The sequence below is a fragment of the Neofelis nebulosa genome, chromosome 6 (genome assembly GCF_028018385.1).
Source record: "Neofelis nebulosa isolate mNeoNeb1 chromosome 6, mNeoNeb1.pri, whole genome shotgun sequence".
Lineage (NCBI taxonomy): Eukaryota > Metazoa > Chordata > Mammalia > Carnivora > Felidae > Neofelis > Neofelis nebulosa.
This window is the reverse complement of record NC_080787.1, coordinates 33,659,390-33,681,889: the sequence shown is the minus strand read 5'-3', so window position 1 is coordinate 33,681,889 and position 22,500 is coordinate 33,659,390. Positions and strand designations below refer to the sequence as shown.

Below are 22,500 nucleotides of genomic sequence, written 5' to 3'. Positions count from 1 at the left end.
CTATAAATTGGAATTGATAGCTTTCCCTATCTCATGGGACTATTATGAGGTTGAAATGATTCAATTATTTTAACGTTTACTTATTTTTAAGACAGAGAGAGAGAGACAGAGTGCTAGCAGGGGAGGGGCAGAGAGAGAGAGAGAGAGAGAGAGAGAGACACTGAGTCCAAAGCAAGCTCTAGATTCTGAGCTGTCAGCACAGAGCCCACAGGGGCTTGAACTCAGGAACCACAAGATCATGACTTGAGCTGAAGTCGGACACTTAACCAACGGAGCCACCCATGTGTCCCAACATTTTAAATGAAGTGAATGTGCATAACAAATTCTAATCTTGGGTATGAGAATTGATAAATAAAACGTATAATGATGGTATCTATCTTCCACAAAGTCAGCTATAAAAACAACAGGTAAATAAATAAACACTAAGAAGATTAAATAATATCTGAATATTTGGGTGGAAACCAGGACACTGGGCAGGTCTGGGCTCCTGCAGTGCTAAGATGGCAACAGCAGCTGGAAATAGTATCAAACCTGTTAGGGTCACTTTAAAAGCATTCATGCAATTGGAGTAGGTAAAGGTTTGGAAGATAAACATTTTTTCAGAGAGTTGGCGTTAATAACTTGTCTATGAACAGTGAGGTCACTACTGTCTTTAGCCTTACCAGAGAGATTTGTTACTTATTACAGAGGCTGGATTAATCTGAGAAAGGAAGAAGTAATTAACTTACAAAATTAGTAATGAAATCAAAGGGGAAAACTAGATAATACTATGTTTCCAAAAAAGTAATAGGACATACCATTTGAAAGAAAAATCTCTTATCAAGAGAAAGACAATTATTTAATACTATGTGATTTCACTTGTCATTTGAAAGAAATAAACACATTCAGAAGTTTTAAGTTTAATTTAATTAACTATGATTATTTACCAAACTATATAGATTTTATTTATTAAATGAATAAAATTAATCTCAATCAAAAATGTCTTTGTAACAAATGATATTTGTGCCTCAGTTAGCTACAGCGATATTAAATATGTAAGAACTTCAGACAGTATTACAATGGAAAAAATATTTAATGTAATAGTTAAAGTGAGAGAGAATCTAGTACCGTGAGCAGCATAATGTTTATGTGCTGTTACATTAAAGACAATTCAATGGGAACACATTGAAAACTTGTTATGGGCTCACTTGTCCAACCAGGGCTCACAATGGCATATCACTTTGCTAATGACAACAGTATAAAAAAAGTCAGTCCAAAATACTTTTATTTTTTTTAGTTTATTTACTTATTTTGAGACAGAGAGAGAGAGAGGGATATAGGAGAGAGGGAGAGACAAAATCCCAAGCAGGCTCCCTGCTGACAGCAGAGAGCCCTATGCAGGGCTCAAACCCTCTAACCATGAGGAGATCGTGACCTGAGCTGAAGTCAGACACTTAACCGACTGAGCCACCCAGGTGCCACCCCAAAATACTTTCAGATCTCAACAACTAACTTTTTATAATAGCTTAAGAAATAAAATAGACCATAACTTACATCATTTGTGAGCAGTTTTCTAATACATGGTTTATTTAGAACATAGACACAGTATAACCTACATCTTTTTATTTATACATTGTATTATTGTACTGGTGCTCAAATGTTTTTCAATAATATCCTTGTGTAACATATGGTTTGCTGGCAGTATTGTTGACTCACTGAATACCTGACATAAGAAATAAATGAAGATGACAAGGTGGACACATGGGACAACTCACAGTGAAGGGTTCAGGGAATTCAGAGTTTGTAATCTGGACCGTTAGCAGGGAATTTAGAACCAGAAAGAATACACACATGCAGGAACATAATAGCAGCAGTCCCCTGACTTTCTCGTGCTCCCCTTCCCTGTGTTTGAACCCTGCTGACCCATCCACATGGGCATCTCCATGTGATCACAAGACTCAGAACTCAGCACAACGGTACTTCTCTCTGAATTCACAAAGCCAGGACCTTGCTGGTTTCTTTGGTGGCCCCCGCTCACTGTGCTGTAGGGCTGCACAAGTCTAGGCAGGATTCATGAAAATCTAAGTTCCCCCAGCAGCTCCCAATGGAGGGAAGGGTGCCTGGGGATTCCCGAGTAACTGACTAACCAGGGCTGACTCAGGGTTACTAGGACTAGCCAGAACCAGTTAGGAAAGGAATCACTTCCTGTCTGTGGGGGGGGAAAGACATTTTCATCTTTAGGTGGCATAGGCTGGACGGGCTTCCACATAGGAAGGGAGAGTGATGGCAGAGCACTCCCCCAAGGAGGGGCAGACAGGGGCACCATCCATTCCCACAGCTCAGCAGGCCTGCAGTCCTTGCAGGAGCCCCCTGGCCCCCAGAATGTGCTCCTCGCCCTGTGGCCCCACCCTGCTTGAAAGAAGTGAAGAGGATGGTGGGGACAGGAGGAGAGGGCGCCATGGCTGACCTGCCCCCAGGGCTCAGCAGGAACGCAGGCAACACCAATCACTCCCTGAACCTCTAACCCTCTAGGGAGGGAGGGGTGGGGCATGTTGTTGCAGTTCTCTGAGGACAGTTTGAAGTCAGAGCTGGAAGAGGACTGTTTGCTTGTGCTTTCGGGTCCCCAACTCTCCCAGGCTGAGCACTCTGTGGCAGCAGGTGGAGGATCCCAGACAAATGCCAGGATTTTCCTCCACCCTCCTCCCACTCTCATCATGTGATGTGTTTGGGAGAATTCCCTGGAATGATGTCTGCAGGGGAAAGTGCAGACTGCACTGGCTTGGAACTAGACCACAAATCTGCACACAGCTCCTGAGGAGACAGGAGAAGCACGGAGGGGACGGAACAGGTCATGTTGCTCAGTGCACTTGAGAAAGAAGAAAACATGCATTCATTGCCTCTCACCCCCATACACCTCCTCTTCCGTTTTCCCTCCAACCCTCCAGAGCAACAGCACCTTTAATGTTCTGTTCCATGGAGCTGGGGGCAGGGCAGGGGGTCAGGGGACAGTGGACTTCCTGCACTGTTCCCTCTGTGGTTCCCAGTTAGAGCCACAGCCATCCTTCCATCCTGGCTCACAGCAGAATGCAGCAAACACAGGGCTGCTGTTCCTTAAGGTAGACGGATTGCAGCTGAAGGGCTGGGCTTTTTCCCATTTTAAAAATTCTTCCATGTTGTTGCTGCAGGACATTGTTCAATCAGAAACGGGAAGTGGGAGAAGGAAAGAGTTGACTTGGGTTCTCAGAAGGCAAAGAGAAATGAAAACAAAATAAGAAACCAACAAACAAGAATTTACACGTGTTACGGAGTTTAAACCATTCATAACTCTGTGAAGTCAGTGCCATATTACTGTCACAGTGTCACTATGCAATGTGAGGACAGCGGGTAGAAGTGCCAGATGACAGAGCTGGTGGAACCCAAGCCTATGACAGGCACCTCAGGGCTCCATCTCCCGGGGCAATTTCAGTGAGGGAGGGGCTCAGAGGGCCTGCGCTTGACTCCTCATGATGCCACAGGTCCCCGTACAACGAAGGCACCACAGAGTGGGACCCTTTCAGTGATGGAGGAGCACAGGAAGTGCATTCCTGTGTGATGTCTGATTTGAAAACAAAATTAAAACAAACCTTATCACGATGCCCAATTTGTCTCCTTGAAGTTTCTACAGAAGTGGATGATTTATGAGGCACCTGAGTGTCTCAGTCCATAGAGCACATGACTCCTGATCTTGGGGTCATGAATTCAAGCCCCACGTTGGATATAGAGTTTACATTAAAAAATACAATAATTTAGAAATGACCAGTTTCTGGGGTGACTGGGTGTCTCATTCAGTTTAGCATCCAACACTGGATTTCAGCTCAAGTTACGATCTCATAGTTTGAGAGATCGAGCCCCATATCAGGCTCTGAGCCGACAGCAAGGAGTTGGCTTGGGATTCTCTCTCTCTCTCTCTCTTACTCTCTCTCTCTCAAAATAAATAAATAATCATTAGAAAGAACTGTTAAAGAAAAGAAATGACCACTTTCTGACCCCTATAAGTCAAAGAGAATAAATGTAAGTCTTCACATGACACCCTTCAAATACTTTAATTCATGTCACAGACAAGGTATATCGCATCAATATAAACAAAAATAAACAAAAGTGGGCTGTTTTCAGTAGGAGGGTGGATGCAATTATTCCAGCCCACCATTACTAGAAGCGTGAGGTTCTCCCTAAGTCTTTTTGATGAGGCTGATTAATTGATTAACTCTGATGATACATATTTGGGGCCTGATCTCTGCTGGGCACTGGGGATACAGCAGTGAGCAAGTAAAACAGGCTTGTGTGTTTATATACTAAATATTTGGCCTGAAGAGAGAGTCATTTGGATTATGGAGCAGGGGCACCATCCTGGAAGCAGCTCAGGATATCCTCCCTGAGCAGGTGACATCAACCTGAGCCCCCAGGACGAACAGGAGCTGACACTGGATGAATGGTTCACTAGGGGAGCAGCTGGGAAGAAGTCCTGGCAAGCTCTCGGGTCTGACCAAGTGCAGGGAAGCTGCCAGTGGCTGCAGCCTGGAGCTGAAGAGTGCGAGCCTGGACCTGACCCACCTGGATCCCAGGATGTCCTCCACCGGCCACTTAGCTTGGGACCTGAACAAGTTCCTCACCCAGGGACGCGTCAACCTCCTCCCTGTACCACGGCTGATGCTCTAGGGATGAGGTGACACCTGTGAAGTGCTCGGAACAGTGCCTGGCACACGGCTGATGCTCGAGCACTGTTTGTTCTCATGGCTGGAGGGAAACAAGGTGGAGTAGGGGAGGCTGAGGACAGAGGCTGGGCCCTGGAGCCCTCCCTGCCTGGTGTGGGAAACACAGTGAGGGTGACAGTCCATGTGGAGGAAGGCTACTCAGGTGCAGTGTAGGGAAGAGATGGAGAGGAGGAGAGGATATGTGGGGACCTGTCAGAAGGCCACTGTGGGGGCCACACTAGTGGCACATGTCAGCCCCGTCCCTCCTAAACTACCCCTGTGCCATCTGTACTCCTTTTCACACTCCTCACCTCATCATCTTCCCATCACAGGTCAGCCTCAGGTGAGAATAATTATTGATCACACCTTGGGCAGCAGTCATGGTGACCGGGCCAACTATATGGAACCTTCTGGAAGAGGTGACCTGTAGTGTCTACCTGGTGAACTGGAAGGACCCTGGGAGCATCTTCTGTGGCCACAGTTTCTCCAGGCCCACATCGCCATGTGCTGTGTCACTCTCAGAGCCACCAAGGAGCCATGGGCTGTCCATCCTGAACAAAGCCATTTCAGGAGGGGACATCAGGCCCGACTGGACACTTGCCAGTGTGGTGTCAGCCTCTTAACCCCACAGCCCAGGAGTGGGAATCCAGCACAGGAAGTTTTCTCACCAAACCCACCCATGTCCCTCTACCCAATGCACAGTGAAGTCAATGACTGAGACATCAGGGTACAGCAAGGAAAGGGTTTATTTGAGAAGCAGCCTTGGCTGCTAAATATTCTCCCTGAAGGGGAAGGAACAAGTTTTCTTCTATAATCATAAGGGATGAGATTATGTCCATATTGATGGAAAGGGCAAGACATGTAACTATTGATGAGGAAAGATGGAGCGTGCACATCAAAAAACCATACGTGTCACATACAGCCTGTGTTCACGTTGGGGTGGAGCCAGCTTCAGCAGGAGGATAAATGTAGCCCCTGATCTCCCGAGGTTGTCTTTGGAGAAGGAGGAGGGCACTGGGCACACTCCGAGAGCCAGTATAAAGGGGATGGAGTCCCTGGCTCATTTTCCTGATAAAGAATGCAGGACCTCACTTGTTCACAGGCTGGAGCCACAGCACCTGACCTTGATCCCAGGCTCCTGCAGGGACAGGAATCTGAAAAGAAACCATAGCTGAGTGGGGAGAAACAGTCCTCTGAAAAATAAGCTCTAAATGTTCTGCTAGCTTCAACCGCATGAAAGCTGTGGGGCGTGGATTCAGTTTGCTTCTGTGAGCAGCACAACCAAGGGTCCTTCTGCTCTTTCTAGAAGGATCCGCCATTCCTGCGTGTGGTTTGCAGTATCTCACAGAGCAGAATGCCCCTCGGTGCTGCGGAGGGAGGAGGTGCCCGGCCTCAGGAGGTAGGGAAACCCTGTGCTGTCTTGTGCAACTTGGGACAGATCTTTGGACGCTTGCACAATCATTGACTTTAGAACCGATAAAGGGCATTTTCAGCTTTTGCTGTCTGTGGGCCCTGCTCGTGGGCTCCCAGGGAAGCTAGACTTGCCCGGATCAGAATGACTTCCCAACTGGAAAGCATGGGCTCTACTTCTGCCCTGAGCACACATTGTGCCTCTGCTTCAAGAGCAAGGACCTAAAAGACACATATCAAACTAAAAGAAGAGCAAAATGCTTCCTAAGTTCTGCCCCCATATCTTGGAAGCCTGCAAACTTGCACGTACAGAAAACACAGTTGAAGTTTGAAATTTTCTGGAATGTCTTTCATTGTGATGGTGTCTGACTCTTTTCATAAAAGCGCAAATACTCTGCACAAATATCCCTTCCTTCGAAGCACTATCTTCTTTGTGAGGTTTGTGTATCCCGGGCAGCTGTCCTCACTATGGCTTGAATAAAACGCCCTTCCACTTTTTTCGAAATTCTGAAAGTTTTAGTCATTTCACACGGACAGAACATTACAGAAAAGTAAACTTTTCAATTCTAAACATAATAACAATGCCCCAGGGCTTCCCTTTCAACCCTGGGTTCTATTGTCAAAAATCACCTGTGAATGCATACTACTTCTCTTCTAGAATTCTCTGGCACCAAAACGCATTACAATTTGTCTTCCTGTCGAATATGAAATCTTCAGTGTTGCTCGAAGATTTCACACACCCGCCCAAATCCCTTGAGGTTTCTAGGTGTGAAGAAGCCTCATTGGACACAAAGTTGTAAAGCAAATCAGCTCTAGATGAACAGAGCTGTTACTGGAGGTGGGCTGTACTATTTGCACAAAGGAAAACCACACGTTATTGCCTGAGAAGTGCAATCTTCATGTGTTCGGTACCTATATTTTGGCTGAAAGACGCAGAGAGGAACTCAGGCTGTCAAAATGGGGGTTCAGAGTCTTAGTGAGCAAACTAAAACTTGCAAGAATGCAACTGAATGTCAAGTGTGACTAGAACCAGGGTTGAAATGCAGCTAAAACTTCCCCATCTCTTTCTTTTCTCTGTATTGGATCCTTTTTCAGAGCAATCACCTGTACAAGCTGTATTTGTAGTGCTTTCTGGGTCCACACGTGTCATCTTGCCAACAAAGAAAGACAGACGTCCTGTCTGGTCTGCAAGAGGAAAATTCTACGATAGAATTTTGTATCAATGGCCTGACGACTGGCTTTTATTAGAGTGGGCTATATTATTTGGACAAATAAAAACACTATGTTCCTTCTAGAAAATGTGCAACTTCCATACATTCTTCGGATTTTTTTTTACTCAAAACAGCAAAATGTAGCTCAAGCTTGTCAAGTGGGGCTTTGTTGTCTTAAGTAGTTTGTGAACAACTAAAGGAATGCAGGGAAGCAGTGAGCCCACCCCACAGCCTGACTGGATTCAACCTTCCCTGATGGAAGAGGTGAAGCCTGGCCAGGAAGGGTTGTCCTATGCCCTTGCTGGCACCATGGAGTGAGGGTGTGACTGATCCAGATTTCCCTGCGAAGAAGCCATGTGGCTCTCACACTCAGCTATGCCTGTCAACTTCCATGCTCTCGGGCCAGAAAGGATCACTGGACCTCCAACTACCTTATTCTGCTGTCTCCATTTGTTAGTGAGGAGAGAGGTCATTTATCCAAGGCCCCTCACAGATGACAACAGTGCTGGTCTCTCAGGCTGGAGGAGCTTCTCACTCTCAGAGAGATGTCTGGGGTCATGGAACCATGGTCCTTTCCTTTCCTCCAGGAGGAAGTGGGTGCACATTCCAGCTGTGTCCCCAGCCCTTGAAAACAGACTTCCTGAAATCACAAGGAAGACGGACGTGCTGCAGAGTCTGGAGCATTTCAGAGTTCAGAAGGGAATTTGCTTTAGACGCTTGTTGCCCTGTCTACCTTGTAAGAGTGCAGAGGTTATAATGTAGTGTGAGATTGTGGGTCATTGTCATACAGGGGAAGGAAGAGGGCAAGTTCTATACTGGGAATCCAACTCACAGACATGTCATTTACGGTCATGACTGTATGAAAATTATAGAGAAGCTAAAGGAGCACTGTTTTCTACTCACATCACTTATGATCAATTCTTTTAGTCATGATAAAACCGAACCTAGAGAATTTCTATCATCTCTTCATATTGCACAAGTTGGACACAAAATCAGTATCAAACCCAATGTCCCTTCATTTGAAAGGTTTTTCTCTTTGTTGCAGTTCACTTGACAGCTTTTCAAAGTGACCCAACAAACAACACACATCCCTCAAATTCAAGAACTTCTGAGGAAGACATTCCCTGAATGAGTTCACCTCATGGCGGGACCAGCTCGAGGCCAGATTTTGTGTCCCTTCTTCCTCTTTTAAATGAACTTGACTCCACGGTGAACAAATTGTCTTTCATTTCTTCTTCCAGAGCCCGTGTCAGCTGACTTGGAGCAGCACGGGCATCTGGGACCCGTCGCGGCACCGGGAGGAAGCATCCAGGACAAGCCAAGGTGAAGCCCGTTGTGGCACCGAAGAGAGGGAGTTTACACTGCGTGTCATGAATGAGAAGGTGCTTTTCCTTCCCACTGTGTGTAAGAGAGATGGCCAGCTCCTCAGCACCTTCTCCTCCTCCCCACTTTGTGGAAGGTCCTTGGTGCTTGCCCTGTCCACAGACCTGGGAGACAGGAGCTTTCCTGAGGTCCTAAGGATTCCTGAGAATCATGCTCAGGGTCCAGGGAGAGGGACTCATTGTTCTTGCACCAAAAGGCATCTTCGTTCCTTCTCTGGAGTTTGATTAACTCGTTTTTGGGAAACCTTGTGAGAGATTAGAGATTTGGAAGCTGTCGTCTCATTGAACTCAGTCAGCACATAACACCTTCTCCATTATTTTCCAGCCAGAACATGAGGGACTCCAACCTGACAGACTGACAAAGAAACACATGGGCACAATCAGATCCAGGGACATTTCTAAGTCTAATAATGTGACCAAAGTCAAGATGAACTGAAAGGAGAATATTTATTTGTTTATTTATTTATTTATGTGTGAGAGAGAAGGAGGGACAGAGGAAAAGAGAGAGAATCTCAAGCAGGCTCCATGCTCAGCACAGAACCTGACTTGGGGCTCAATCCCACCAACCTGGGATTGTGACCTGGGCTGAAATTAAGAGACTCAGCCAAACGAGCCACTCAGGGGCCCCAAGAATGGAGAATACATAGTCGCTTCAGGGAATCCCAAAGGTACTGAACTAAAGTAGTCCCCTTCTTCGCAGGAAGTATGTTCCAAGACCCCAGGGTCTGCCTGTGATGACAGATAGTACCGGACCCTACGTGTCCTATGAGGTTTCCTGTACGTTCCCACCCATGATCAAGCTTCATTTATGAATTAGGCACAGTAATAAATTAAGAACAATAACTACAAAAAAAGATAAGAATCCTGAGTATACTGTAGTCAAACTTATGCATAACTGCCCTCAACTAATCTGATGTAGTGTGCTCATCCTGCTTCTTGTGATGATGTGAGATGATAAGAGGCCTGCATGAGGAGATAAGGGAGGTTTTTTAAGGTTTATTTATTTTTGAGAGACAGATTACAAAAAAGGAAGGGGCAGAAAGAGGGAGAGACACAGAATCCAAGGCAGGCTCCAGGCTCTGAGCTATCAGCACAGAGCCTGAATGGGGCTCAAACTCACAAATCTTGAGATCATGACCTGAGCTGAACTCAGGCACTTAACCAATTGAGTCACCCAGGTGCCCCCCTGAAAATATATGTTTGAGAATATATGTGATTATCTCCTTAGGATAAACTCCTACCTGCATGGCTTAGTCCTGTAAGCATGAGCCTCTTGATTTCACCTCAGCTCATGATCTCCGGGTTCCTGAGACCCAGCCTGACGTCCTACTGCTCGGGATTCTGTCTCCTCTCTCTCCCTCTGCCCCTCTCCCTGCTCCTGCGTGCACTCTTTCTCATTTTTCTCAAAATAAATAAATAAATAATTTTTTAAAAAGGATAAACTCCTAAAAGACAATGTCTATGTCACAGTATAAGCACACTAAAATTGTGGAGACATTTTGCAGAACCCTTGAAAATTTTTATACCAGTGTTCACTCCCATTATCCTTTATGACAGTGTATTTTCCCGACCCTCTGTTGGACACTCTCCTCACCTACTTTTACCTTTGCCAAGTTGAAGACACTAAGTTTTATACCCATTTTTTATTCTGTTGGAGAACAAGAAGCAGGAGGCACCATAAGAATGTCTGGAAGGAAAGGGACAGAACAGCAAGAAACTGAAAACAGTTCCATTCCCAGGACAGAGCCGGGTCTGCTCGCTCTCTCCAGAAGGACATAGTATGGGCATCAGGCCTGGGATAAGAATGTTTTGTTTGGTGCCAGATGTACTCATGACCCAGTATGGAATACGCTGCAGGTGCACAGACTGTCAAGATGCCAAATACTACGTTGCATGTGCTCGCTGTTATCAGACAATTTGCAAAAATAGAAGAGGCTTGAGCCAGGGGGCTCAGGCTTTGGCTCCTGGAGAGTCTTAGCCCCCTGCTTTGCAATTCTCTCCTCACCACACCTTCAGGCCCTGTCTCTCTACAGCTGGCGCCAGAACAGGGACCTGAAGGTGGACGTTTGCCACACTGCTGAAGAAGTGCCACAGGAACTGAAGGGAACTTTGGAGCCGGGAAGCTCAGCCTTCGGGATTTCTGCAGGGTAAGTATGGGGAATTCTACTTCATCTAGTTAGGACTCATGTCTTCAGCTCTTGCAGACTTTATTAAAGAGCTCAGAGGTAGAAGTGAATCCTTCTGCGTTTGAGGATTTGTTTTATTTGGTAAAGAAACATTGTTACTGGTTACGCCCTCTGGCAAAAATGCTTTGAATCAGAAACTATGGAATTAGTTTTAGGTGCTGTGGGCAGAGCTCATCAACAAGGAGAAGTAATCCCTCTCTCCCTTTGGTCTTTATGTAATTTAATTTCCCTGGTTTTGCAGCCCTTGCAGTCAGAATCCAGGGAAGAAGGGGGCATTGGTTCTTGCAACCCCTCACTGGCTGAAAGTGATCATGAGCTTGTGGATAATGAGGACTGGGAGCCCAGCCCCTAAGCCCACCACCAGAGGGACAGAAACCTACGGGCATCCCGGGTTAATGGCCCAGAGATAGTTGCATCTCAAGCCTCCGGACACCTGCCTCCTGCACTGCACCTCGGTCCTGAACCGGTCTATCCTTTTGAAGAAACTAAATGTTCCGCTTATTCAAAAAACCTATTTCTTGATACGTCTGCTGGGAGCATCGCAGTTCCTGTTTCCCCCATGATGCAGATGCTTCAACAAGCTAAGCCTGCGGGGGACACTGAATTAATGGCTAGTATGCCTGCAGTTTATCCTGTCAACATTACCCAAATTCCTCCACGTCAGCAATATCCTCAGGGAGGGCAACGACTTGATCATCATTACCTTTAAGTTTTAAGGTCATTAAGGATTTGAAACAGGCTTGCATGCAATATGGTGTTAATTGCCCTTATACGTTGGGATTGGTGTCTGCCTTAGCAAATTCAGAGCGACTCATTCCGTGGGACTGGGGCGGTCCTAGGTCGCACTGTCCTAAAGTGCTTCTGAATTTTTGCAGTTTAGAACTTGGTGGGATGAAGAAGCACAGATACAGGCCGGGCGTGATGCCACCATCAATGCTCCTGTGCCCATTACCTGAGAACAACTTACCAGAGCAGACAATGGTTTGGCATACAGGTTCAGCTTCAGTATGATGATCAAGCCGTGATACAAGTTAGATTGTGCTGCCTTGGTGCCTGGGAGAAAATAGCTCCCCCTGGACAGGCTACAACCTCTTTTGTTCAAGTTAAACAGAGTCCTAAGGAGCCGTGTAGATTTCATCCCTGGACTAAAGGATGTTATCAGCGGGCTTACCTGATTTCTTATAGCTGCTGGCTTTTGATAATGCTAATAAGGAATGCCAGCAAGCTTTATGACCTGTGAAGTCTCAAGGACGTGATTTAACTGATTATTTAAAGGCCTGTCAAGATATTGGCTCAGATATCTATAAAATGGGACTACTGGCAGTGGCTATTCAAGACACTGGACCTTACAAACAGTCCAGGTGTCCTCGCTGTGTCATATTGGGACATTATAAAAGGGATTGTCAACAGCCCAGTCCTAAGAATTCTGGTGATCCACCTTGGCCACCTGAAGGAAATACTAAGCCTCCTGGATTATGCCTGTGATGCAATAAAGGCAATCATTTTGCAAATCAATGTAGATCTAAATTCCATAAGAATGGATCTCCCCTGTCCTCTCCATGGGGAAACCGGATAATGCCCCCCACCCCAGGGTCCTAATGTAAACAATATGGGGAATCAGATACTACAGTGTTATCCTGTGAGCAAAAGGACTCATCAAGTAAATCTGTCCCTCAGTCCATGACCCCCTCCAGGCCACAGGAGGGAGCTCTGCATTAGATATCCCAGCCCCAGATTCCCTGGTCATGGATTCCTCCATGGGAATTTATAAGGTTAAAACTGGGATTTATGGCCCTCTGCTTTCCGGGTCCGTTGGCCTTCATATTGGACGAAGTACTCGTCCTCCAAGGGAGTTCATGTCCACTTAAGAATTATAGATGTTGATTTTAAGGATGAAATTTTAGGAACGGTTAGTACTTCTGTTCCTTACTGTGTCATGGCAGGAGATCGCATTGCTCAACTAATTATTGTTGCCTTACATTGCTTTAAATTCCATACCGATAGAACGGGCAAACAGGTATCTTGGCAAACATTTCTAAAGGACGGAAGGCCTGAGATGACCTTACAGATTAACGGAAAATTGTTTACTGGCCTGGTAGACTCAGGAGCTGATGTCACCATCATTGCTTCTAAGTTTTGGCCCAAGAATTGGCCTCTTCGACCTGTATCCGCAGTCTTTACAGGTGTAGGAAAAGCTACTGATATCCCACAGAATGTTGAAATTTTTCTATGTAAAGGGCCTGAAGGCCAGGCTTCTACTATCCAGCCTCATGTTACTGACAGAGCTACTAATCTATGGGGAAGAGACCTATGAAGTCAATGAGGAGCATATATTAACATCTCTTATGTTTCCCTACTGCAACCAATATGATGTCCAAAGTGAATTATAATCCGGTAAAAGGGCTTGGACAACAAGAAAATGGGCATATTAAGCCAATTACTGCTGAAATGCAGCCTCCTTATATGGAACTGGGATATCCTGTACAGAATTCAAATTTAGTGTAAGGGCCACTGTTCCTGAACAAGGTTATGCCTTACCATTAAAATGGTTAACAACTGTCCTGGTGTGGGTGGAACAGTGGCCCCTTCCAAAAAAGAAATCAGAGGCTTTAGAGCAATTAGTGCAAGGATGCCGGTCATATAGAAATGTCCACCAGTCCATGGAATTCTCGGGTGGTTGTGATAAAGAAAAGATCTGGGAAATGGAGAATGGCAAGGGACTTAAGGAAGGTAAATGAGATTATACAACCTATGGGACCTTTGCAACCTGGGCTCCCATCCACTACTATGATGCCTCAGAACTGGTCATTAATTATAGTAGATTTGAAAGATTGTTTTTTCACAATTCTATTACAGCCAGATGATAGAGAAAAATTTGCTTTCTCTGTACCTTCATACAGTCATATGGTTTCTGTGCAATGCTATCAATGGAAAGTGCTTCCGCAAGGTATGCTAAATAGCCCTACTATGTGTCAGCATTTTGTTAATCTGCCGCTTTCACAATTACGCATTTGCTTTCCACAGGCGTTGATTATCCATTACATGGATGATATTCTTTTTGCTGCAGAAACGCCTACACAGGTAGAAGATCTTTATCAACCTGCTAGATTATTGTTACCCAAATACGGCCTAATAATAGCAGAGGATAAGGTGCAAACCCAAGATCCCTTCCTTTATCTTGGTGCAAAAATTCACAAAGCAACCATCGTTCCCCGAGTAATTTCCAGAAGTTACTAGAAGATATAAATTGGTTGCGACCTGCTTTGGGAATCCCAACTCCTACCTTATCTCATCTTTTCCAAACATTAGCCCGTGATCCCAACCTTAACAGCCCTAGGGTCCTCACAAAAGAGGCAGAGGTTGAACAATGGATTAAAAATCATATTCAGAATTGTCAGCTCACTTGTATTCGACTTAATGTTCCTCTTCAATTATTGATTTTTCCTTCACGTTCTCCAACTGCGGTCTTATGGCAGGATGGGGGAATCACTGAATGGCTATTTTTACCAAAAAAGGACACTAAACTTCTTACTATATATCTGAATAAAATTGGGAATATAATTTGGAGACGCCGATCCCAAGTACATGTGCTTAATGGTGGTGATCCCTCCTCTATAATTATTCCCTTATCATATCAACAAATTGATATGGCTTACCAAACTAATATACAATGGCAAATAGCCTTGTCTGATTACGTAGGGAAATTAGACAGTCACTATCCAAGGGACCAAATTTTGTCATTTCTCAAGGCTACATCATGGATTTGGCCAGAGAATTTGAGACCGGCCTTTAGCAGATGCTGACACATATTTTACACATGGAAATGGTCATGGTAGAGCTTCTATGCATGGTCCTATTTCTAAGGCCTGACAGACACCCTATACATCCACCCAAAAGGCTGAATTAGCAGCCGTTATAGAATTGTTGCATCTTGTACCTGCCTCCCTCAATGTTGTGACAGATTCACAATAAGTGTGGCTCACAGTCCTAAATATTGAAACCACACATATTGTTCCACAAAATGAATTACATCGTCTTTTTGCATTTACAGGAATTAATACGGCATAGGCAACACCCTTTACATATCACTCATATTCACAGTCATTCTAACCTTCCTGGCCTGTTAGCCTCAGGAAATTCCATTGCTGATGACTTATTCCAAGGCACCTTACAGATGACACAACAGGAGCATATGCTTCACCATAGTAATGCTCGAGGACTTGCCCATAGACACGCTGTAACTCATGTTCAGTCAAAAGACATTGTTAGTGCCCGTCCATCTTGCGAGCCCCTCACTGTGGCTCCGTACACCTCTGGAGTGAATCCTCGTGGACTACAGGCAAATGAACTTTGGCAATCTGATGTTACCCATATTCCAGCTTTTGGTAAGCTCTCTTATGTGCGTGTTACTGTGGATACCTTCTCCAGATAGATCTGGGCCACGGAATTTACCAGAAAAAGGCTATGCACATTATTGCTCATTTTCTTGAAACCTTTGCAATTCTAGGTATCCCACAATGCATTAAAACTGATAATGGCCCTGCCTATGTATCTCATAAGGTAGCCTGCTTCTTTGCAGCCCAACAAATTACTCCTCTTACTGGCATTCCCTATAACCCTCAAGGTCAAGGGGGACCTTGTTAATCAAACAAAAAGGGGGAAAAGAGGAAGGACTTAAACCTACATCATGGGAACAATTACACTGTGCCTTATATACTTTAAACTTCTTGGACACACAAGGACCCCATACATGTCCTGTTGCTGAGGTACACTGGCACAGGCAAAAAGCCACCCTTGTTTATCAGCTGTTCTATTGGAAGGATGAGAAGGGACACTGGGAAAAGGGAGAGGTTGTTGTGTGGGGCAAACGGTATGCTTGTGTCTCTACAGATCAAGGCTACCAGTGGTTATCCAGTCACGGCTTGAAATTCAGGCATGAGCCGATCCAAGCGACCTCAGTTCAATATGACTCCACTAATCAAAGATTTTCACAGAATGTCTATGCAGAAACTGGTAATTGTGCCCAATGCACCACACTCTCTTCCGAGGTACATGAGGTCGCTCAACCTCCTACTTGGGGACAAGTTAAGAGGTTGACACATGATGCTGAAAAAATATGGATGCAGACTTGCAGCCCGCAAACTCCTGCTCACCTCTTCCTTGCGATGCTCGCGGTTATAACTACTAAAGTAAGCCCTGATAACTATAATTCATGGGATTATACCCCTCATCAACCTCTCAGTCAGGATATGACTCAATTGGTATGACTCTCCCATGCTGGTGTATACAAATGACACTGAATGGACACCTGGGCCATTTGACAGCAGAGGACCACGTAGGCCAAATGAAGAAGGTACTGTTATGGATGATAATACTATAGGGATTGAAGGTCCTCCTATATGTTTTGGATATGGGAAACACAGCCTCAAAAGTCAGCCTCAAGCATGGCTATCTATTATTAAAAATGGGACCCAGCACAAACATATGTTCATACTATCAGCCCATTCTCTGATTGGCTCCAATCTTACAATTAATGGCACTCCTCCAATGTTTCTGTCTTGCGCTACTCATACATTGTCAGAATGGGACGGATGGGTGACTTGGGAGGCATGTAGATGGGAGATAGGCGAGTTCCTTTAAATACTTCCTATGAAGTGTCATTGATTGGAACCCTATGGGCTCAGCTTGCCTTAGAAATTCGTTACAAAATCTACAATGGTGTGTGCACAATCATACTATCCACACCACTGCTAATGACTCAATTGTTTGGCACAGTGGGGGATTTTCTGCCTCCAGTCCTCATTTACAACCAGGAGCCTTACAAAAGCATCTATGGAAATTAACTGCTGCCCCCCACCCTTTCCATACCTGGAAGGGCACATAGTATAAAAACAGCTCCAGGAACATTTCTACTTTATCTTTCACGGTCAATAGTACCTGGTACATACGGGCTTGTGTCCGTTTGCCATGCATACTATTAAAAGGACAGAGAGTTGGGATTGATTCTGATGCCCTTATAATCTGTGTTAACTGCTCATTATACATATAAATGTTGTCTTAACAATTCTATACTCTATACTCTGTCACTGGAAAGCTTATATTTACTTACAGCACAACCTGGCCTGTGGCTGCCGCTTTGCATGTCTCAACCACGGCAACATTGTTCAGAAATGTATCTGATGGACCAGGCTCTACACTGAGCTCTTCATCCATCCCAACGGTTTGCTGGAATGCTTGTTGCAGCTCTCATAGGCATTATTGCTGAGACTGTGGCCGCAGCTACTGTGGCTGTCTCGTTGAACCAATCTGTGCAGACAGTACAATTTGTGCAACAATGGCATGAGAAATCGCACCAACTTTGGAAGACACAACGGAATATTGACAGTCGACTGTCCAGTGAGTTTGCAGACCTACAACAGGCTGTGTGATGCTGCTGGAAGGTCAATTACTGAGCCTACAAAGACAAATATTACAATGTGATTGGAACACTACATCAATATGTGTAGCTGCATTACCGTTTAATAACACTAAATTTCCATGGAATGATGTTACGAGGCACTTGCTCAGACAATCTAATGTGTCTATGGACATTCAACATTTGCAAGCACAGATACATGAGACTTTCAAAACCAATCTGGACATGTTATCTGGCTCTAAGATCTTAGAAAGTATATCAGAGGGATGAGGAAAATTAAGCCCTGTAGAGCATGTTAAGATTTTTAGCTTCTCTACTGCTATTCTGTTTGTGTTAATATGCAGTGTATTTATCTTTGCATGTACAGTCTGTGCCAGAGACGATGAGCCTGTCAACATATCGACCGACAGTTCGGGTTATGCAATGTCCTCCTACAGTCCACCGAATACAAACAGAAAGGGGGAGATGCTGGAGAACAACAGGCCAGAAGCACCGTAAGAATGTCCTGAAGGAAAGGGACAGAGCAGCAAGAAACTGAAAGCAGTTTCATTCCCAGGACAAAAGTCCTTTGGGACTGCTCGCTCTCTCCAGAAAGACGTCATCCGGGCGCCACCCTGGAGATAAGAATGTTTTGTCTGGTGCCAGATGTATTCATGACCCAGTATGGAAAACACTGCAGGTACATGACCTGACAAGAGGCCTAATACTATGTTGTATGTGCTTGCTGTTGTCAACAATTTGCAAAAATCAAAGAGGCTTGAGCCAGGGGACCGAGGCTTTGGCTCCTAGAGAGTCGTAGGCCTCTGCTTTGCAATCCTCTCATAACACACCTTTAGGACCTGTCTCTCTACATATTCCACACTCTCATGTTCTTTATGTATATTATTACCAATATATGTGTGTGACATTTCATGTCTTCCTTTCCAAAGTGTTCTCTAATATTTCTGATTATCTCTTTTTTCTTATTATTTGAGTGCAGCTTACACATACTGTTCCATTCCTTTCAGGTTAACAACATAATGACTCGGCATATAATCCAATAATTGCACTCTTGGGTATTTACCCCCCAAGGTGAAAACACCAATTCTTTTATTTTTAAGGTTTATTTATTTTTATTGAGAGATGGAGAGAGAGTACAGAAGCAGGGGAGGGGCAGAGAGAGAGGGAAAGGGAGGGAGAGAGAGAGAATCCCTAGCGGACTCAGTGCTGTCAGCCCAGCGCCTGATGTGGGGTCAACTCACAAACTGTGAGTGTACATGTCCACACTATGGAGCATTGTATAGACATTGAGATGCTATTTCCAAATCAGAAATGATATTTGTTTCACTGAGTTTTGAAACATTTAGAAGTAGGAGTCCAAGGAAGTGTTTCTACTTTTCGGTTTTCCCTGTATCACCATCACGGGGCTGGAGGACCAGGTGCACAGGGACACAGACACCTCAGCAATGGCACGGGCTCCTGAGCTCTCCTCTCCCGCAATCCCTCCTCACTCCTGAGCCTGACCCCTGTGGAGTCCAGGGCTGTTGAGAAAGTTCTTCCTCTCCCCACTGACACCCAGGCTTCTGCTCAGACATCTCTACCTGACTTATAGTCCAGACCCCACTCAGGCTTCTCAGTCAGAATCCACCTGAGAGCAGAGAAGTAGGGGATGTCCCCTGACCTTCCACCCCACGTGAGGCCACAGGACTAAGGAGGGAAGACCCAGCTGCCTTTCTCCACCTCAGCCAGGCCCTCCCTCGCGTCTTCTTCAGCTCCAGCACCTGGACAGGGGCCTGGACCCCAGGAGGCGCCCTCATCCCAGATGATGTTCAGTGTTTGAGGTTCTTGTAAATGTCACCCTGATACAATCTGTGTCCACCCGTAGACAAATGGCTAAGGAAGATGTGTGGTATATACACACATATACAAATACACATGATACACTATTATGCGGCCACAAAAAGGATGAGATCTTGCCACTTGTGACAACATGGATGGACAAACAGGGCAGTGTGTCTGCTAAGTGAAAGAAATCAGACTGAGAAAGACAAATACCACATGATCTCACTCTTATGTGGAACTTACAAAACAAGACAAATGAATGAATAGACAAGCAAACAGCAGAATCAGACCTATAAATACAGAGAACTCACTGATGACTGCCAGAGGGAAGGAGGGTGGGAGGATGGGCACAGTGGGTGAGGGGAGTGGGAGACACAGGCTCCAGTTATGGAAGGAACAGGTCTTAGGAATAAAAGGCACAGCACAGGGAATATCATGAGTGATACTGTAACATCACTGTCTGGTGACAGGTGGCAGCTACACTCTGGTGAGCACAGCATGGTGTAGACAGAGGGTGAAGGGCCCCTGGGTGGCAGTGGGTTCTCTGGTCATGGTCCCAGGGTCATGGGATCCAGCCCCGCAGGAATCAGCCTGCTTGAGAATCTCTATTCTCTCTCTCTCTCTCTGTCTCTCTCTCCTCCTCTGCCTCTCTTCCCTGCTCTGGCTGTCTCTCTCTCAAAAAAAGAAAATGTAATAGAATTTGAATCACTGTGTTATACACCTGAAACTAATGTAATTGTGTCTTTCAACTATATTCAAAGTTAAAATATTTTTAAAAAGAAATTAATTAGGGAGTATAAACCGTAGGAGTGTCTGAGTGGGTTAGTCATCTGACTTTTGATTTCAGCTCAGGTCATGTATGATCTCCTGGCTCTCCTGGCTCCTGGGTGTGAGACCTGCATCAGGCTCTGTGAATGGGTGCATCCTCTCCCATGGCTGCAACTGCAGAGAAAACATGCAGTTACAATAAGGCATGGGAAGGCTAAGTGAGACTGACAGAAACACAGACCTCTATACATGCAGGTTTTGTGTGGGGTGTGGGGTGTGGGGTCAGAGGAGACACTGGGGTGCAAAAACAATTAATTGGGTGCGAGAGGAAAGGGACCGGACATAGAAATGAACAAAACATCCCAACATGGCATCAAGGTTGCGGGACATAAACTTGTCAGGCACCCATTAGGCATCAGGCACCATTGCCTGCACTACATGGTTCAAGACAAAGTCTCTAAGGAACAAGGAGACTCTGAAGAGTTGGAGGAACCAATTTCATGGGATCAATACTCACCGGAGGAGGAAACGTCCATCTCATCAGGCAGCTCACTACTACTGACATCGGTGTGACCCTGCTCTTCACTGAGGATCTTGGCATGTTTTCACCTGACACAAATGTGATGGCCGAGCCCTTGGGGGAACTGGCCTGCTCAGGCCTCCTGGAAGGAGACAGAGGGTAGCACTGGAAGACCCCAAAGTAGGAAGGCAGCCAAAAGGAGGGACGAGGGTGTAATGTACGAAGACATAGGAAATCAGGGGCTGGGAGAGGACACTGGGATGTCCGTGTGGGTGTGCAGCTTACCTGATGCAGGTAGGGGTGGGAATCCCCAGGCCAGTGGTAGTTGATGGCAGAGTTCACTGGCTTAATGTCCATGCCTTGGCCACATAGGTTGCTAGCCACAAGAATTCGTTATTGAAGACCTTTAAATTACTGTGACCAAGAAAGCTTTTGTCAGAAAGACAATCATAAATATGTTCACAGTCCTTTATCTCAGGGGTCTCATTTCCTCCCAAGGACACAAGACATCTTTCCATCTCTCACTCACATCTCCTCCCAGGGCATCCCACAATGAATGGCAATAGCTGGCAAGTTCTGCTCCACCAAGAGCTGGGCAAGGTCAATGCAATGCTGCACAGACTTCACAAAGATCTTGCCTGTGTGTGGAAAGTAGGGGGATGTGGGCCCATGGGTGTGTGTGTGGAGGGGAGAGTGACAATGTACCAGAGTGGGAGATTTCCGGAAGTATACCCTCCACATGAATCCTACTAAGTCCCTCTTATTCCCCGCTACATGATTCCTTTTTTCCTCTAAAGATAATTACTCTTCCTTTCTCTCCTTTGCTTCACATTTTCCTGAGCAAATCGGCCTCTGAGGAGATACAGAGAAGAGTAACCAAATCTGGCAGACATGTTAGGAGACAGGAAGGAGTACTCCATGACAAAGGGATAAGTATTGGAACTAGGGTCTGGAACGACCGTGACCGATATTCCGGCTTATGAAACATTAACCTAAGACCTACCCTAATTCTGGGAGTAGTTTTAGTGTCAAAAGTTGCACAATCCATAAGCTGAGAGAAAGCTTCTCCTCAGGATGTGATACAAGAAGAAATAAACATATTTAAGAACACTAACAGGGCCAATGTATACTGGAATATTTAAGGATTTAAAAGTCCTTCCAGATTTTTTTTAAAGTTTATTTATTTATTTTAAGACAGAGAGAGACAGAGTGAGTATGAGCGGGGGTGGGGTGGGGTGGGGGAACAGAGACAGAGAGATCAAGAGAGAGAATCCCAAGCAGGCTCCACTCTATCAGTGCAGAGCCTGACAGAGGGCTCCATCTCACAAACCATGAGATCAGGAGTCCTACCCTTTAATTATTATTGATGGATGTTAGCTACTTTAAAATATGGAATTAAAGACAGAAGAAACAGCAGTCCTCAATTGGGAACTGGTCTGACACTGACAGCTGGGCCTCAGTGTGGTCAGAAGCTGGCTGACACTGGGCCATGTTATTCCTGTGGGAATGAGCCAGTCATCTCACAGAACATCGACAGCACACAAGGAGACTGTGAAACCATGACAAAACTTTGTCCAATTACGGACAAAAACAAGGCACCGTACGACCCACAAAATACCGAATATCTCCCTATGCTGGTTACTGAGCAATCGCTGCTTTTACCATTACTTTGTTTATCTCAAGTTTTTATTTAAATTCCAGTTAGTTAACATACAGTTTAATATTAGTTTCAAGAGTAGAATTGAGTGATTCATTACTTACATACAACACCCAGTGCTCATCACAAGTGCCCTCCTTAGAACCCATCACCCATGAAGCCCATCCCATTTAAACTGTGATCCACCTAGAAGCTTGACAGCTTCTCAGTACTGACCACCTTGTTTGTTGGGATTTGTGATATTAAAACAAATGACTTAAAAAAAATTTTTTTTAATGTTTATTCATTTTGAGAGAAAGAGAGAGACAGAGTGCAAGCAGGGGTAGGGCAGGGAGACAGGGAAACACAGAATCCTAAGCAGCCTCCAGGCTCAGAGCTGTTAGCAGTGTCCCAGGCGGGGCTTGAACTCACGGACCGTGAC

General features: G+C 45.3%; 1 protein-coding gene and 2 long non-coding RNA genes across 4 annotated transcripts in view; 2 read left to right on the top strand and 1 right to left on the bottom strand.

The window, feature by feature from the left end:
• Positions 1-22,500, top strand: part of LOC131515325 (class I histocompatibility antigen, Gogo-B*0101 alpha chain-like) — a 116,175-nt gene that overhangs the window by 48,572 nt on the left and 45,103 nt on the right. The gene's annotated exons all lie outside the window — the stretch shown is intronic.
• The window catches only part of LOC131515345 (uncharacterized), a 56,451-nt gene continuing 39,402 nt past the window's right edge, over positions 5,452-22,500 (bottom strand). The window contains exon 4 of one of the 2 annotated variants that reach the window (XR_009263577.1): positions 5,452-5,863. This is a non-coding gene — a long non-coding RNA (uncharacterized LOC131515345). Of the gene's footprint in view, positions 5,864-18,634; positions 20,077-22,500 lie in introns of those variants that run through there. The other variant, XR_009263578.1, reaches the window with a different exon arrangement.
• LOC131515349 (uncharacterized) lies at positions 9,207-18,223 on the top strand. The gene is made up of 2 exons (XR_009263585.1): positions 9,207-10,859; positions 17,681-18,223. It is a non-coding gene; the product is annotated as an uncharacterized LOC131515349 (long non-coding RNA).